Source organism: Melanotaenia boesemani, chromosome 20 (assembly GCF_017639745.1).
Source record: "Melanotaenia boesemani isolate fMelBoe1 chromosome 20, fMelBoe1.pri, whole genome shotgun sequence".
NCBI classification, from domain to species: Eukaryota; Metazoa; Chordata; class Actinopteri; order Atheriniformes; family Melanotaeniidae; genus Melanotaenia; species Melanotaenia boesemani.
Window position 1 is genome coordinate 9958284 of NC_055701.1, and position 9551 is coordinate 9967834.

A 9551-nucleotide genomic window follows, 5' to 3' on the forward strand; every position below is an offset into this window, starting at 1 on the left:
GTGTGACATCACATTCCCAAGCTCTAAGGTTGCCACATGGGGGGATTTCCTGTTATGTAACTCATTTCCTTATATGCTGGGCATAAAAATTCAGTCACAGAAAAGTGTGTGAGAAGATTTTACAAGACCTAACTTTATTCACCATGATGAGCACAAAATGAATATGTAGAACCCCAGGGGCACACCTACTCGCCTGGACCTAGAGCAGGATGTTCTTACAGAATAAACTCATATTTAAATAACCTTATAATAACCTCATAAATATGGATATCTGAAACTCTGAAACTTTTCCCATGGAGATTTCGGCTTACACTTGTCTTGGATAGTTAACCACAGTTTAAATTAATTACATTTGCATCTCTTTGTGTGTGTGCTCAGGGTACATTGCAAAGATATGCATCTGAATGCTTAGCTGGCCGCAAAATTTGTTTGGCTAAACTTTTCTTTTACACTTTTCATTTCATTCTGAAAAACAGTGTGCGTCTCTGAAAATATCTATATTCTGATAGATTGTGTTGTCAGGAAGACACGATGCATGGTGCTTGTCTTGAGTACTCAGCAGTGGTGCATCCACAGTGTCTGATTTTGTCTAAACACTTCCACCAAAGTTTATTGATCTCCGCTGAGCAGAATTTTTCATCTCAAATTCATTCAGAGCTTTTGCTAAGACTTGTCCACCTTGGCATCCTCTTGCCATGGCAACACCGCTTGTGGCATGAGTAGATGTAAAGATTGCATTTGATCCATTTGTTTGATACATTATTGCTCTGCAGCGATTACATGATGCTAGATTTGTTTATGCTAAACAGCTGGCATAAATTAATGCGGGCATTGGATCATGGGAAGTTGCAAGTAGTGTTGGATCTGGCCTCCATCTGCCTTATGATTGACATGAGGATACATTCAGGGTAGAGTGGAGTAAGAAGGATGAATGCTTAGGAGAGATTTTGAACATAATGGCCATGAAATAGTTTAGGACGCCACATTGCATGTGTCTGTGTGTACCTTCATTTTATGAATTAGGGCACCCTCTCCTGGACGGTTTCCCGGTTTTCACTAATGCATCTTTTTCAGAAACCTCTCTGATCAGTTCTTTACTTATGTTCTGTACAAAAAAGAAAAAAAAAACTTTTTTTTAGAAGTGTCCCTCTTCTCTTAATGAACTCCATATTCAGAACCTCTTGTACTGATGAGCACTCTGCACTTCTATGCTTCTCATTCATGGACTTTTCCTATTAATAGACATTAATTAGTGTGTGAATATTTCACAATTCTCCTGCTACTTTTCATGTCAGTGCTGAATTTCTTGCATCCTTTTATCATCTCTTTTTTTCAGCCAACTGCCAAATTCTGCTCCAATATCTCAGCAGAAAATTAAACTAGTAATTTCCACTTCCAGTTCACTAAAGCCTCCTATTTGAGTTTAATATGCTAGTACATAATGATAGTGAGCATATATTCACATCCACTGATTGAATAACATGGTGGTTTTTTTTCAGAGAACAAGTAAATTTGCATGTTTCATTGCTCTTGTTTTTAAATTAAGTGTAAGAGTGCGATAAAGGGGCATGCTGACTATTACATACTGTAAAACTCTTCTACCAACCTTTGAATAAATGGAAGCTGTTTTGCATTCATGGCCTTTTACATATTGATTTTTGTTTCCCCCTGAGCCTCATAACCACCTCTAACAGTGTAATACTCATGCAGGTGCACACTTTTTTTTCATTACCCATTGCTTCCATTTTCAGTTCCATTTCCTGTGGTGCAGATCAGTGTAATTGTTTGTCTTTTTACTTCAATTCCAGTTCCACAAAAGTTGGGATGCTGTGGGAAATAGAAACTAAAACAAAATGCAATTGTTTCCAGATTTCATATTGACATTTCTTAAGAGCGGTGGTTGGTCCTTGGGGGTCCCCCAAAGAGCACAGGGGGTCCCAGAGGCTTTAAACATTCAGAGCCATTATGATTAATGTCCACACATAGTCTCTATTTAAAGAATAAAAGTAAGGCTATATGTTGTTAATTTAACTTTGACTTTGTCGAAGGACAGGATTAAACCAGAGTACATTATTTATGGTGAAAATCTTGCTAATAAAAGCATAAAAGCAAGCATGGTTTCAGCACAGGGTGGGGCAGGGATCCATGGCTTTTTAATATTTGCATGAAGGGGGTCCCCAAGGAAAATAGGTTTGGAGCGATTGCTTTAGAGCAATATGGGTAAGCTGTCAACTGCCATATCCCCTCATATTTTGTGACTATCATATTACACTTTTGTGTTGCATACAATATGTAGCTTACTTGTAAGCAGACATAGGACACATTTACTGCTTCTGTCTGGGTTGTGTTTTATACAATACCTGGCCCAGTTATGGGCTCATTATCCCCTTTCATGTAGTCTGTATAGGAGCATATGTTTCTCTAAAAAGAGGTAAATATACATGTGCTAGTTGCCAGTTCCAATAGGCAATAATACAACCCCATACCAACAGAGGTGTACATTTTCCTATTCAGCACTGATGACAAGATGTGTGTGTTATGACGACACAAAATGCATGATTTTAAACTTTGATTTATCTAAACGCAGAAAAGTTTTCCACTTTGCCTCAGTCAATTTTAAGCAAGCTTTGGCCCATAGGAGATGACAGCATATTTGGGTCATGTTCATATATTGTCACAGTAGTGGAGAGGAAATGGAACCAAAATTGGACTGACAAGGCAGAAGGCAGACAAATACAATAACCCAGGGTTTAATTCAAGGAACAAAGTTACTGACACACACTAGGACACAGGAACAACAATAATGATCTGGCACTGAATAGGCGAAACCAAGTGGTATATATACAGAGGACGACTTACAGGGAACAGGTGAAGTGAGTGAGCAATCAGACCAGGTGAACTAACGAGCTGGAAACAGAAAACACAGAACACAAGGGAATGAACAAAGCTGGAAACCAAACTAAGTATGACAAAACAAAAACCCTAACCTTTGACCATGACATATATGACTTCTGCTTTTGTATAATGCAGCTTTAACCTGTATTTGTGTATGGCATGATTAACTGGGTTCACAGAAAATGATTTCAGAACGTTTTCCTGATTGCACACAGTCACTTCAGTGATAAAATAAAGGATATTTGTCAGTGCATGTCTCCAGAGTCTCTGTACCTTTTGATATTAATTACTATATGCTGATAGAGGTCTTTGCAGTTTTATATGGATGGAACATTCACTCTGAACTTGCTTCAGAATAAGCAATGCAATAGCAACAAGTGCATTAATATCTGTATATCTTATATATATCCAGCTTATATATTTAAAGTTTAATTGTAGGGACAAGTAATGTGCATTAACAAATACAGCACATTGTACCTAGCATTTAGCCTGAACTAATTTGCAACTCATATTCCCCAAATGGGGTTTTTAGTTGCATAAAACTAAGCATAAAATACATAAAGGTCAGTCTGAAATATAAACACTAATGCAAAATGAAATGCATGAAACAAAATGCTCGTCAAGGTCAGGCAGACAGATAAGGTTCCAGTCTGCATTACTGAAAAGCACCTTGCATCTTAAATCATCATTATATTATAATATGACTATTAAAATCATATTGTTGTGACATCTGGATCTCATTAGGCCTGAAAATAGATAATAGATTTGCTAAATACACTGCATAAAGGTCAGAAAAGCACAAAATGAAACGGCTGAATTGAAGTGCAATTCTAAATTTTCTGCCATTAAAGTGTAGCTTGTTAACTTTGACTTTAATACGGCAGATTTTTCTTACATCCTGAAAAATTGAATTTAATTAGCTAATTTACTACTGTAGAAAGGTTTGTCTTGGGACACATTGCCATGGAAACAAATCGTCCTGGAGGACTCTGGGGGGTATGAATTTGGAGATGTTAGAAGAGAGTGTTCTAAAAGATGAAAGATGAAAATCAAAACATAATTATTGGCCAATTGTGCTTTAAAGTCTTCAGAAAACCCTCACAGCCCTTCAAGTAAAGGACCTTTTTAAGCTTAATCCAACAAGCTTTCATGATTATGCCTGTGTCTAGTGTCTGGAAAGTTTCAGATGTGTCCCTGTCCAGAGACAGTGAAAGTCCCTGAACTACAACAGCCTTTGATGGCTCTTCTCTTCCTCACCTTATGGAGCCTGTGTTTGGAGTCACAGCACGTCCATCTTAATGCTTCACATGTCCTGCCTGAGCCTCTCCATCCCGCCGTGAATCTCTCTGACAGAAGAGTGAATCAGCAGCTGCTCTATTAGCTCGCGTAATTAACGTGCAGGCTGTCGCTTTCCCTCTGAGTGTGTCCATCCTGCTTTTGTAAAAGCATACACACACATTGCACTTAAAAACACATAAGCTGACGACACACAAACAGCCAGTGTACACATTCACAACGTGCCCTCCAGCACACTTGATATCAATCTCTAACAAAGCAAGACAACCAGATAGAGCTTCTCTCCTTCTTCTAACTCTCAGATGTCCTGATGCCAGCTCTCTGTGCACTTCATGGCAGCTCATCAAAAACAGACATCCACAGAGAATGAGAGATACTTTGTTAGAAAATTACAAAGCACTCATGTGATGTTTAGACTGTATTTGCAAAAAAAAAAAAAAAAAAAAAAAAGCGAGCCGGGAAAGCAAATGCGTGGGAGCTAAGCCCTTTTCTACTTTCTGCATTTAGTCTGTTAAAACCATTCGCTTGTCTCTTCTGCTCTTTCCCTCTGCACTCCTTCCAGCACCATGAAAGCGTAGTCACTGAACTGTTACGAGAGTGGTTGCCTCTGCAACAAGAATGCTTTCTCCAGACCCCTTTTTTTCTGTGCATCCACACTAGAGGTGCACAAAATTGATTGTAAACAAATTTGACACAGGTCTAATGTATAAGAGGGAAACTCTGCAATACTTTATTGCACATTTCCCACGAGGTGCCAGAGATCTCATCGGCAGACAGGCGGGTTTAATGTGCAGTGTCTGATCTGAATATTCATGATGTAGTGCTTGTTTTCAAAAACATAGAATTTCCAGGAAGTTCAAGAGAGAAGTGCATGATACACTTGTGTGTATGGATCCCTGTTGTTGCTTTGGCCACATGTTTCTTGTATCTGTGTGTATAGGCATATAAAATAGTTATAGGTTTTCAATGCACATTGTTTGCCCAGTGTGCTAGTTAGCTATATAGATAGTTAGCTTGTAGACAATTGCTATGTTTCTAGCTGATGACAAGAACCTGTTTGAAGCTTGTAGTCTGTGAATAAGTTGCTTTTGAAGGCTGTATTGAAGCTACAGGTGCAAGAAGACATGTTAGGGGAATGGTGGACTTGCTGTAGACTTAGTTACTGAGAGATTATCCACTTGGTAACCTTGTAGATTTGTTGGGATATTTTTACATCATTCACCATAAAATCAATCAGAATCATATGAGCTTTTTGTTTTCAGCTAACATAGATGGCCATTTTTATTGGTTAAAAAATAAATAACCCAGTTCTGTGAGTTACTAAAAGTTGGGTTTTATCTGGTATGTACTGTATGTTCTCTGCAAGCCAGAACACAAACCCCAGTAATCAGAAAAATATGTTCCCATTTCATTTTTAGAAACCATGGGTAAGAGTCATTTCTATATTTCCCAGCCAGAAGACCACAGTTCCTCCCACTTGAGGGAAGAGCATTCAAGTCATTTAATGAATGAGTTTTTACACAAAATTGTAATATTTTTTTCAACGTAAAGTATTTTTGCTGGCTGTACCAAACCAAAATGTTTGTATTTTGTTCTCTGTCAAGATGACCCCACACACAAGCTCCAGTCAGCCAATATTTGATCATTTCATATGTCTGCTTTTATTTCAGATACAGCACATTAACATCTAGATTTAACATTTAGATCATTCCCAACAGAATTTAACAGAATTCATGCTTGGATTTTTATTCACTGGAAAAAAATGGCAAACCATGGATGAATCTTATTTATCATGTCAATCAAAAGTCCTACATTCAGAGTGTGTGGTTGTGAATTTACCTGTCGCTGAACACAGGTAAATTTGTCTCTGTTGGACCTTCTGTTCTTTACCTACGATGTGTCAGTCAAGAGGACAGCTGGTCTCTGTGGACTGTCTGTCTCAGCCTACCCCTGATATAATGAGCAAACTGGGAGAAAGCTTTAATTTAAAATGCTGAGTCACTGTTCCAGCTTGTTCATGAATGGATGAATAATGGTCTCAGGAAGTGGGAAAAAATGGGCGGTGCTCACCATGTTTGTTGCTGTCCTGACAAACATTTCATTCCTTTTAAATATCCTTGTCTGACTATGCTCCATGGTTTTTTTTTTTCATCATACACACACACAGTTACACTGTGTGATGTTGTGTTCATTATCAGACAACCCGTTCACAACCTATTTATCTCTGTTAAAGGCAAACAAAACAATCTATTTTAGGAGATGAAAACATGAAGGGATTGATGAAATTTTGGAAAAAACATCTTCTTTGGCTACATGTGCTGCGCATACCAAAAGACAAGTAGACGATTGCAAAAGAGGCATAGGCTAGTTTTGTCTGAAGAAATTTAGAGGGAAGCTGGAGCCTACTACCTGCATGTTAATACCAGCTGCCTCTGTGGAACAGATGGATAGAATTAGGGTTTCAAGGTGACACAAACGGCTGATTGTTAAAGCTTATCTGAAATCTGTAGTGACGGTAACCAGCTAGATAGTCCTAGCAAAGACGGCCAGAATATGTGTGCATAAAAGTGATAGCAAATAATGGTTGGCTGTGTTGAAATTTCTTCTATTGCAAATTTTGTCTCATAGTTTGTCTGATGGTAATTGTCAGTCATAACTAATGAACATTAACACAAAAACACTGCAGCAAAAGATGACCCAGCAGTTTAGTGTTTAGTTTTGTCTTTACATCACATACAACATGCAGATGTTGTTATGAAATGAAGACGGTTACTCATCTGGTCTATTCATTAATAGTTTTCTGTAAGTTTATTTATATTATTGGATTTTTTTTTCTTTTTCCAGGGGAAAACTAATTTAATAAAATACATCTAGGAACACCAACAATATATGCCAACTGATGTTGAGTTTATCTGGAATCAGAGCAGAGGAAAAATTATTGGTGGACACTAAGCTTGTGGCAGAACTGTGGTGATTATTTGGGAAGGAAAAGAGTAAATTGTTTCACATGATGCACAAGGGTTTGTATGTGAGCAGTTCCTCACAATATTTAATCACTTACACACACTCTGAAAATAAAGTATCTAATGAGGGCTGTGAGGTTATAAACACATCCATTGTGCACATGATATGAAATTCTCACTGAGAAGAAAACACAGTGATGATATTAGATGTTGATCATATTAATTAACAAGAAACTTGAGATCCGTTCCTAAATTGATCATTTTGCTGAGTCAGTCATCATTTCATCTTGACATCTTGCTTATATTCCCACCATCTCTCTGAGATTCCAGCTCAGCATTGGTTAGTATGCGGTCAGACTGACGTCCCTCAGCAGCTGATTATCAAGGTGTCTTAGATCTGTCTCCCATTGTGCAGCTGCAGCAGAGAGAGACCTTGTCCATGTCCAACACCCGACCCATAGCTGTGGATGGTATGCCTGAAACGTTCTCAGTTACCACATTTTGGAAAATACTGCGTATTGTCAGGATGTCAGTAAGTTCCTTTGATCAAGGCTACTCGCTCCTCGTGAGGATTTAGCTCCAACACCCCCAGACCTCCTTCTGAGGCTGCATCCCTCCACTGTTTAGCAACATTCCTTTTTTTTTACATTAACTTTTATGCCTGACCATTTTTTCTTTAGTTCGGCTGTGGTGTGATGATCCAATTCTTTTGCATTTGTGTGAGAGAGGCTATTTATTTACAGTTACTTCCCTCTGTCTAAATATCATCATCATCTAGTGGTGAAGATGGGCAGAGATAACTTTAAATGCCAAGCACAGTTGTTAATGATCAATGTCCTTCAGTGGCCAAAATTCTTTCATACATAAACATGCTTTTATCTTTGAGGGGATGCAGTTTCTTCAGCTGCAGCGATGACTGTACTACTGGGTATACTATCTTCTCTGTGCCATTTACAGTGTTATTTATCCCAAATAGTGCTCTGGCACCTATCAGCACTTACTGCATTTTTAAAGCTCAGAGGGTTCTCATTTCACACACAGATTTGTTTGTCCATTCAGACACACCATAGTATAAATATACCAACTGCCATGTATGTGGACCCACAGCAAGTGGGTGGCATGGCTCATGGGTAGAGTGGTCGTCCTGTAGCCCAACGGTTGCCGGTTTGATCCCGGCCCAGAGAACTCATGTCGAGGTGTCCCTGAGCAAGACACCAAACCCCTAGTTGCTCCTGATGGTTCGTGGTTGACTGCCTTGCATGGCTGCTTCCGCCATCAGTGTGTGAATGTGACGTACATTTAAAGTGCTTTGGATGAAAGCGCTATATAAGTACAGACCATTTACCACAGACCACGATCATGCATTAATGTAATAATTGTAAAAGATATGTGTTGAAAGCATCAAATTTTACCTCATTGGTACATGACTGCCCAGCCCTCCCTTTCTGCCCTCTACATCTCCTGCAGCATATGTTGTTGCCATACCCAATGTTCCGAAAATGCTTCCCCCACTGCTGCAATTACACTAAAGCAACAGCATTCATTTCAGCCCTCATTATTAGCACAGCAGCAATGCCGAATAGATGGCACTCATTTAGCAGCCTGGAGCTCCATGACACCTGACAAGGAGAGTCTTACTGAGCTCCACCTGTTTGTGTGAACATGCTGCAGGCACACAGTGCAACAATGCAAAGTGCTTTTTATTAGTCTTGCATTCATCATTGCATTGCTGATGTGTGTGCACACACTGCCTCTGATGTATAAACATATGTCAGTCTCAGTGCCTACATTTGTTTTACTCTTTAAAAAAAGAATAACACTTACTATCACCTTTTACCAAACTAAACATTTTGTCTGCCTGCCAGCCAGCACTGTTGTTAGTTAATGTTTTTGTGCTATTACTGTGACAAATAACAGTGACCATGTCTGGTTACAAAGTCATTTTGTTTTCAGAGAAAGGGACATTAACTGTGCTGGGGCTTTAGCCGGCGGGTTAGCAACTGGCTGTCTGCTGAAGCTAGCTGTGATTTGATTATCCAGTATCTCAGCCACAACGAATATCAGACAGGAAGTCAAATACAGAATACAAATGAATGAATCATTTGTAGGTATAGACTGATTATATTCAGAGACTGACAACATCTTGAGGGACAGTTTTACAGCTACTCTTTTGTTTATAAAAATGTAAAAGATGCGAATCTAAACAAAATGCTTTTCAGTTTTCTTACTGACCAATATATTTGTATTTAGAAAGTATAAGGAAAGTTGATGCCATCTACATTTCAAAATGGCTGAGAGAGGCTTGTGTACTATTATGGAAGATGATTTTTTTCCCATTCTTAATAAATAAAAAGTTTCAGCTGTTTAATACTTTCTGTTTCTGAGACTCATCTTCAT